The sequence below is a fragment of the Triticum aestivum genome, chromosome 1D (assembly GCF_018294505.1).
Source record: "Triticum aestivum cultivar Chinese Spring chromosome 1D, IWGSC CS RefSeq v2.1, whole genome shotgun sequence".
Classification (NCBI taxonomy): domain Eukaryota; kingdom Viridiplantae; phylum Streptophyta; class Magnoliopsida; order Poales; family Poaceae; genus Triticum; species Triticum aestivum.
The window spans coordinates 313,644,219-313,652,554 of record NC_057796.1 but is presented as its reverse complement, the minus strand read 5'-3'; positions in this window follow the sequence as shown (position 1 = coordinate 313,652,554).

Here is an 8,336-nt window from a genome sequence, read left to right as displayed (position 1 = left end):
GGCATTGCCTCCGCCATTAGAGCCTCGGCTCGAGCTCCTGCCAGCAGCTATGGAGGAGAAGGAAGGAGGAGTGGAAGCGAGGCCGGGTGTGAGGAAGAAGAGAGGAGCACCGCGATCGTTTTATAGCCCGAGATCGGTGTACGGTGGGCGAGGTCCACCAGCGCCACCCATCGCTCGGCCGCCGGTGTTCGGAGGTGAGTCCGCGAGCAGTGCCGACAGCGCCCTGGCCCGCGAGGTGAGTGCACGCTGCACCGGCAGCTAGCACGCCGCGCACTACCACGGTACGGCCTCGATGCCCTACGAGCTAGGCATCGCCGGTGGAGGAAGCGCGGGAGAACGCGCGCGAGAGAGAGAGAGCCAGAGGTAGGAGAAGAGGCCGACAGTGGGCCCTGGGCCCACCTGTCAGCCAGAGAGAGCACTGAGCTCTCGGGTGCGACCAGCGTATTTTAGTAATTTAGAATTTTTTTTTAAATTACTGTATCCTCGTAGAAATGTCTCGTTTTCCCTAAACGTGGATTTTTCCACGCTACGCCAGTGTACCACACTGTGGTTTTGCACCACTTATTGCCCTCTCACTGTAGCCAATTTGTTTTTGTGCATTTGAAGGATTTCCTTGATAAAAACAAAATTTTATTTCAAAACAAATCCTTGTTCAAAACAACTTTTAACAAATCTCGAGGACGAGATTTATCTTAAGGGGGGTAGTGTTGTGACACCCAAAATTTTGGCCTTATTTTTATTAAAATATGGCCAGGAAATAAAACTTTTCCAATTGTCAAGATCTACCTTTTGTGATTTTTTTGGATTTTTCCTTCAAGTGGGAAAAACCTCCAAAGAGTATTTTTGGACTTGTGTGCCCTCCTTATAAAATCAATCCTTTATCAGTGGATTTATTTGCATATTCATGTTTCATGAGTTTTAATCCTTTTAAAAATGATCTTTCATAAATTTGGAGCTCCTTTTTGCACTGCAACCATTTGATAAATGCTTCTAAAAATTCCACCAAAATTTGGGGATGTCATGTGATGGCTCCACACCACTTTTGTGCAAGAATACCTTCTGGCCATTGGAGATTTTGAGCCCTTCACCAACTTTTCCAATCTGGTCCAGTAGGCACTTTTGCACTACAACCCATTTAAATATTTCTTTAAAATTTCTTCCAAGGGTTCGAAGATGTCAGTGGATGCATACAATTCATCTTCAAGCAAAAACCCAGTGATGTTCCTTGGGAAATTTGAGTGGATCAACCTCTTTTGCATTCTGACCCAATTTGGTGATTTGTACAACAACCTTATTTTTCCTTGCTCTAGTAACCCTGAGCTTTCTCCTACTTGTAGCCCTCCCTACCAAACTCTTAAGTCCAGGAGATTGGACGCTTTGGCATATTTTTGGTGCATGCAATGTTAGCCTTTAGTTGCTGCCCAAAACTGGTTTTCTAAAATTCTTGCACTAACAACTTTCTGTCTTTGCCAAACTAACCTTACCACCCTCTCCTGCATCTAAAGAGACACTGATCTGGAGAGTTTGACCACTCCAAGAGTTATCTAAGTGCATATGGCATTCTGTCGAACACCTGGTGTGCACAGCCACTTTTGGCAAGCTCTCTGGTTTGCATTGTGGACTTGAACTCCTAACCTATCCACCTTGTCCACTGAGTGTCTTGCTACCCCTACCTCCATCCTGCGCAGTGCCAGCCCCACCCTCGAGCTCTAGAGCGCGCTGGCATTTCGTCGAACAGGTGCCGTGCGTGCTCTGGGCGCGCCCAGAGCGCACGTTTTGCACGCGCGCGCACTACGCCGACACGCCGCACTGCCGCCCTCGACGCGACCCGACCCTGGCCCTCTCTGCATCGCTGAGCCGCGCACTAGCCGCCCCCTGCTCCACGGCATCGCTGGCGCCCTGCTGCGCCGCTGGCCGCGCCCTTGGCGGCACGCCGGCGTCGGCAGTGGCCTCTGCCATGTTCGGCACCGCCCAAACCACGCCAGCGCGCCAGCTGCCCCTGGGAATGGCTCGTGCTTATCCTCATGCTCGTCGGAACGCTTTCGTCGCCGCCACGATGCCCTGCCACTACAGGAGAGTGGTCGCCGGCAATCTTATCCTCGACCACCGCGGGAGCCAGCCTCAAGCGCTATAAAAAGGGTCCCCGAGCTCGTTCAAGGATTCAGACGACATCAGACCTACCCCGCAGAGCTTCCCACGCCGTGAATCGACCCGTAGTGGCCGTCTTCCTCAACTCCGGCCAGCTCGGCCGCCGCTAAGCTCCGGTGCGATTCGTCGCAGCCGGCCACCCTTTCGCCATTCCAGCGCCACCAAGAACTTCCCCGTAGTCTTGCGGAGCTGCCCAGCTACCCAACTCCGGTCGGAGACCACCGGAGCACCAAAGTCACTTCAGCACCGTAGCTTTCCTCCGCCGCGGAGCTCGCCGCCGGCGATTCCTGCCACCTCCGTCGACCCAACAACCACCCAGAGGATCGCCTCGGTCTAGCCAATCCATCCCTGCCCGCAGATGCCCTCGAGGAGCCGCCGTTCGTCGCCGGCGACCGCCGGAGCCTCGCTACCGTTCGGGCACAGAGAAAGGAGGGAGGGGGAGACCAGTCAAACCTGACTAGTGGGCCCTCTGGACCCACTGTCAGTGGCCCGCGCGTCCGTCCTCTCTCTGTATAAGTGGAGGCGCAAACTCCCGAGTGCGTTTCTCTGCTGCGTAAGCGTATTTCCCTCGAAGCGTTTTCCTTTTTCTGATTTTTATAAAAACAGAGTTGACCAAACTTTGACTGGCTATAACTTTTTAAATAAAACTCCAAATGAGTTGATTCTTTTTCCTACCTCTCTCAAATTTCATCTAGTTTATTTTAAGATTTATTTAAAAAATATTTGAGACAGGTTTTGGTACTGTGTTTGAAATATTTGTATGTGTGTATTTTGCAAAATAGGATTTTTGGAGGAAAAGGAAAGCTTCCAATAAGTGCATCCTTTGCATACTCTTGAAGGCAAGCATTTCTGAACTCTGGCATAATATTTTGTTGTGGTGTTTGGACGCGATCACAACACCTTTTGACTTGGAGTGTGTGATAGTTTATGTATCGATATGGTCTCGTGCATGAGTGCACTTTGGAGTTGTTTTGTGGTCAGCAAGGATACACTACTGATTTGGATCATCCTCGTGAGCTTCTCTTTCACACCGGTAGGAAGCCGGAAAGTCATGGTCTTGGGTAGATGCGAGTTTGTCCCTAATCCCTCGTCGAGACGAGTATGCCCGGCATAGCATGGTGAGGCTCGAGGAGTGGTGATTTATTTCACTAGTGGTAATATTGTTGGTGGATTCTTGGACCACCTGAGTCGGTTGTAGACCGAGTCTTGATCAATAGCTTCCTTCTTTGTCGGTACCACCACTTGTCCCTGCAGGGGACAGGGTATGGTTCAGTAGGTTGTCAACCCCTTTCCAAAGCACACACCGTACAGAGAGGCCGTGATGAAGGTCCCGTGGCCACGGATTAAAGCCTGTCATTCGGTCCGGGGGCATGGGTGTTTCCGGTTGGAGCCGAGGGGGGTTGCTCCCCTAGTTTGCGCGCGGTATAAATTTTGTGATCCCATGCTACGTCGAGGTTGTAGCCTCCCCACTTAGAGTTTTGCTTGGCAGGTGTCGTGGGTGATTCCAGACACTGGTGAGTTAAGCTGGTGTGTGCAGGTCAGGCGTGTTTTCAATCAAAAGACCGTAGACGGAATTAGTCCCGAGGGCCTAAGTAATCCCGTTACTCGTGGAAAATGGTACTCCCTCTGCAGAGGATATATCCTGTTGGATAGTCATGTTCTTGAGTAGAATCACTGTCTGAATAGAAATCTGGTAACGGTATTCGGATGGAGAACGATTTGACTAAAACTCTGTAACGGTATTTGGATGGAGAACGATTTGACTAGAACTCAGTAACGGTATTCGGTTGGAGATACGACTTGATTATATTATCGGTTTTCGGATGGAGAAACGACTGTACTAAATATTATTTATGATTGTGGCCCCTATGAATTATGATCTTTATTATTCTGGACTAACCTTTTATTTTATGTATATGATTGAGTATCCCTGGGATGGTCCTACCTCCTGGATATTCGCTGTGATTATTTTCTTATAAGCCCTTTATGTGTTGTCGCCCCGACGCCCGACTGCGGCATTATTATATTCTGCATTTTCCGCTCGAGGAGTCATTCAGACACTCGCTTGGCACCAGTATTATTTTTCCGCATTTTCCGCTCGAGGAGTCTTTCAGACACTCGTTTGGCACCAGTATTACTATTCTGCATTTTCCGCTCGAGGAGTCTTTTAGACACTCGCTTGGCACCCAGTATTTTACTTTGAATTATTTTAACCACACGTGTGCGTCATGGTTTTTCGTATCTTTTCGTGACAGACGTGTGATCACATAATATTCTGGAGCATGTTTGATATTTATTATACCCGTGTTCTTAATGTTTGCGAGTATATTCAAACGTACTCACTGGCTTGTCCCTGGCTATTGTCTTGGCCAGATTCCCCGCTTGGAGACGAGCACCGTGGTGACAACCTACGCGTTGACGTTTGCAGCCTCGCGAAGATAGGAGTTATCCTGGTCAGCTGTTCTTGTGGGAAATGGAGTCCCATAAACGCAGATGTACCCAATCGCTTCCGCCCTCAACCACTAGCAAACCAAAATGTTGTACTCCTAGGCCTGAATGGTCTTGTACTACATATTTTTGTACTTGCTTGGAATTCTTGTATCAAGTTGGTGCCTCACCGGCTAATAGTAATCCTGGGGCTGGTGAGCTCACAGGCCGTATTTCTGGGAATTTATATCCCAAAAATCCGGTCGTGACAGAATATGATCCACCTTTACCTAGAAGGCGTTCCAAAAATTCAGAGTCTTTAGATCTTGATGCTACAATTGGTAAAAGTAGGATTGAAGACTTCAAAACTCTAGATATTAATGAACCCACTATTTTGGATTTCAAGGAATTTAATTATGATAATTGCTCTTTGTTGCAATCAGTGCTAAATTCTCCACATGCTTATAGTCAAAATAAAGCTTTTACTAAACATATCGTTGATGCTTTGATGCAATCTTATGAAGAAAAACTTGAGTTGGAAGTTTCTATCCCTAGAAAACTTTATGATGAGTGGGAACCTACTATTAAAATTAAAATTAAAGATCATGAATGCTATGCTTTGTGTGATTTGGGTGCTAGTGTTTCCACGATTCCAAAAACTTTGTGTGATTTGTTAGGTTTCTGTGAATTTGATGATTGTTCTTTAAACTTGCATCTTGCGGATTCCACTATTAAGAAACCTATGGGAAGAATTAATGATGTTCTTATTGTTGCAAATAAGAATTATGTGCCCGTAGATTTTATTGTTCTTGATATAGATTGCAATCCTTCATGTCCTATTATCCTTGGTATACCTTTCCTTAGAACGATTGGTGCAATTATTGATATGAAGGAAGGGAATATTAGATTCCAATTTCCATTAAGGAAAGGCATGGAACACTTTCCTAGAAAGAAAATAAAATTACCATATGAATCTATCATGAGAGCCACTTATGGATTGCCTACCAAAGATGGCAATACCTAGATCTATCCTTGCTATTATGCCTAGCTAGGGGCGTTAAACGATAGCGCTTCTTGGGAGGCAACCCAATTTATTTTTTGCTTTTTTGCTTCTTTTTAGGAATAAATATTTTATCTAGCCTCTGGTTAGATTTTTTTATGTTTTTATTAGTGTTTGTGCCAAGTTTAACCTATAGGATCTTCTTGGATGATAGTTATTTGATCTTGCTGAAAATTCCAGAAACTTTCTGTTCACGAAAACAATTGTTAAAAATCATAAGAACGTGATAAAATATTGATTCCAATTGAAGAAGATCAATAAACAAATTGTCTAGGCCGTCCTATTTTGGCTGAATTTTTGGAGTTCCAGAAGTTTGCGTTAGTTACAGATTACTACAGACTGTTCTGTTTTTGACAGATTCTGTTTTTCGTGTGTTGTTTGCTTATTCTGATGAATCTATAGCTAGTAAAATAGTTTATAAACCATAGAGAAGTTGGAATACAGTAGGTTTAACACCAATATAAATGAAGAATGAGTTCATTACAGTACCTTGAAGTGGTGTTTTGTTTTGTTTCGCTAACGGAACTCACGAGATTTTCTGTTAAATTTTGTGTTGTGAAGTTTTCAAGTTTTGGGTAAAAGATTTGATGGATTATGGAAAAAGGAGTGGCAAGAGCCTAATATTTTGGATGCCCATGGCACCCCAAGATAATCTAAGGATACCAAAAAGCCAAAGCTTGGGGATGCCCCGGAAGGCATCCCCTCTTTCGTCTACTTCCATCGGTAACTTTACTTGGAGCTATATTTTTATTCACCACATGATATGTGTTTTGCTTGGAGCGTCTTGTATGATTTGAGTCTTTGCTTTTTATTTTACCACAATCATCTTTGCTGTACACACCTTTTGAGAGAGACACACATGATTCGGAATTTATTAGAATACTCTATGCGCTTCACTTATATCTTTTGAGTTATATAGTTTTTGCTCTAGTGCTTCACTTATATCTTTTAGAGCACGATGGTGGATTTTTTTTATAGAAACTATTTTCCTCTCATACTTCACTTAGATTATTTGAGATTCCTACAAAACAGCATGGTAGTTTTCTTTAACTATGATAGGCATTCAAGAATAGTAAAAAAAATTCTTATGAGTGTGTTGAATATTATGAGAAGTTTGATACTAGATAATTGTTTTGAGATATGGAGATGGTGATATTAGAGTCATGCTAGTTGAGTAGTTTTGAATTTGAGAAATACTTGTGTTAAAGTTTGTGATTCCCGTAGCATGCACGTATGGTGAACCGTTATGTGATGAAGTCGGAGCATGATTTATTTATTGATTGTCTTCCTTATGAGTGGCGGTCGGGGACGAGCGCTGGTCTTTTCCTACCAATCTATCCCCCTAGGAGCATGCCCGTAATACTTTGCTTTGATAACTTGTAGATTTTTGCAATAAGTATATGAGTTCTTTATGACTAATGTTGAGTCCATGGATTATACGCACTTTTCTTCCTTCCACCATTGCTAGCCTCTCTAACACCGCGCACTTTTCGCCGGTATCATACACCCACCATATACCTTCCTCAAAAAAGCCACCATACCTACCTATCATGGCATTTCCATAGCCATTCCGAGATATATTGCCATGCAACTTACCACCATTTCGTTTACTATGACACGCTCCATCATTGTCTCCGAGATATATTGCCATGCAACTTACCACCGTTTCGTTTACTATGACACGCTCCATCATTGTCATATTGCTTCGCATGATCATGTAGTTGACATTGTATTTGTGGCAAAGCCACCGTTCATAATTATTTCATACATGTCAGTCTTGATTCATTGCATATCTCGGTACACCGCCGGAGGCATTCAGATAGAGTCATATTTCGTTCTAAGTATTGAGTTGTAATTGTTGAGTTGTAAGTAAATAAAAAGTGTGATGATCATCATTTTTAGAGCATTGTCCCAAGTGAGGAAAGGATGATGGAGACTATGATTCCCCCACAAGTCGGGATGAGACTCCGGACTAAATAATAATAACAAAAAAAGAGGCCAAAAAAGGAGAGAAAAGGCTTAAATAGAAAAAAATGAGAGAAAAAGAGAGAAGGGACAATGTTACTATCCTTTTACCACACTTGTGCTTCAAAGTAGCACCATGATCTTCATGATAGAGAGTCTCCTATGATATCACTTTCATATACTAGTGGGAAATTTTCATTAGAGAACTTGGCTTGTATATTCCAATGATGGGCTTCCTCAAAATGCCCTAGGTCCTCGTGAGCAAGCGAGTTGGATGCACACCTACTTAGTTCCTTTTGTTGAGCTTTCATATACTTATAGCTCTAAGTGCATCCGTTGCATGGCAATCCCTACTCCCTCACATTGATATCTATTAATGGGAATCTCCATAGCCCGTTGATACGCCTAGTTGATGTGAGACTATCTTCTCCTTTTTTTGTCTTCTCCACAACCACCATTCTATTCCACATATAGTGCTATGTCCATGGCTCACGCTCATGTATTGCGTGAAGATTGAAAAAGTTTGAGAACATTAGAAGTATGAAACAATTGCTTGGCTTGTCATAGGGGTTGTGCATGATTTAAATACTTTTTGTGGTGAAGATAGAGCATAGCCAGACTATATGATTTTGTAGGGATAACTTTCTTTGGCCATGTTATTTTGAGAAGACATAATTGCTTAGTTAGTATGCTTGAAGTATTATTATTTTTATGTCAATATTAAACTTTTGTCTTG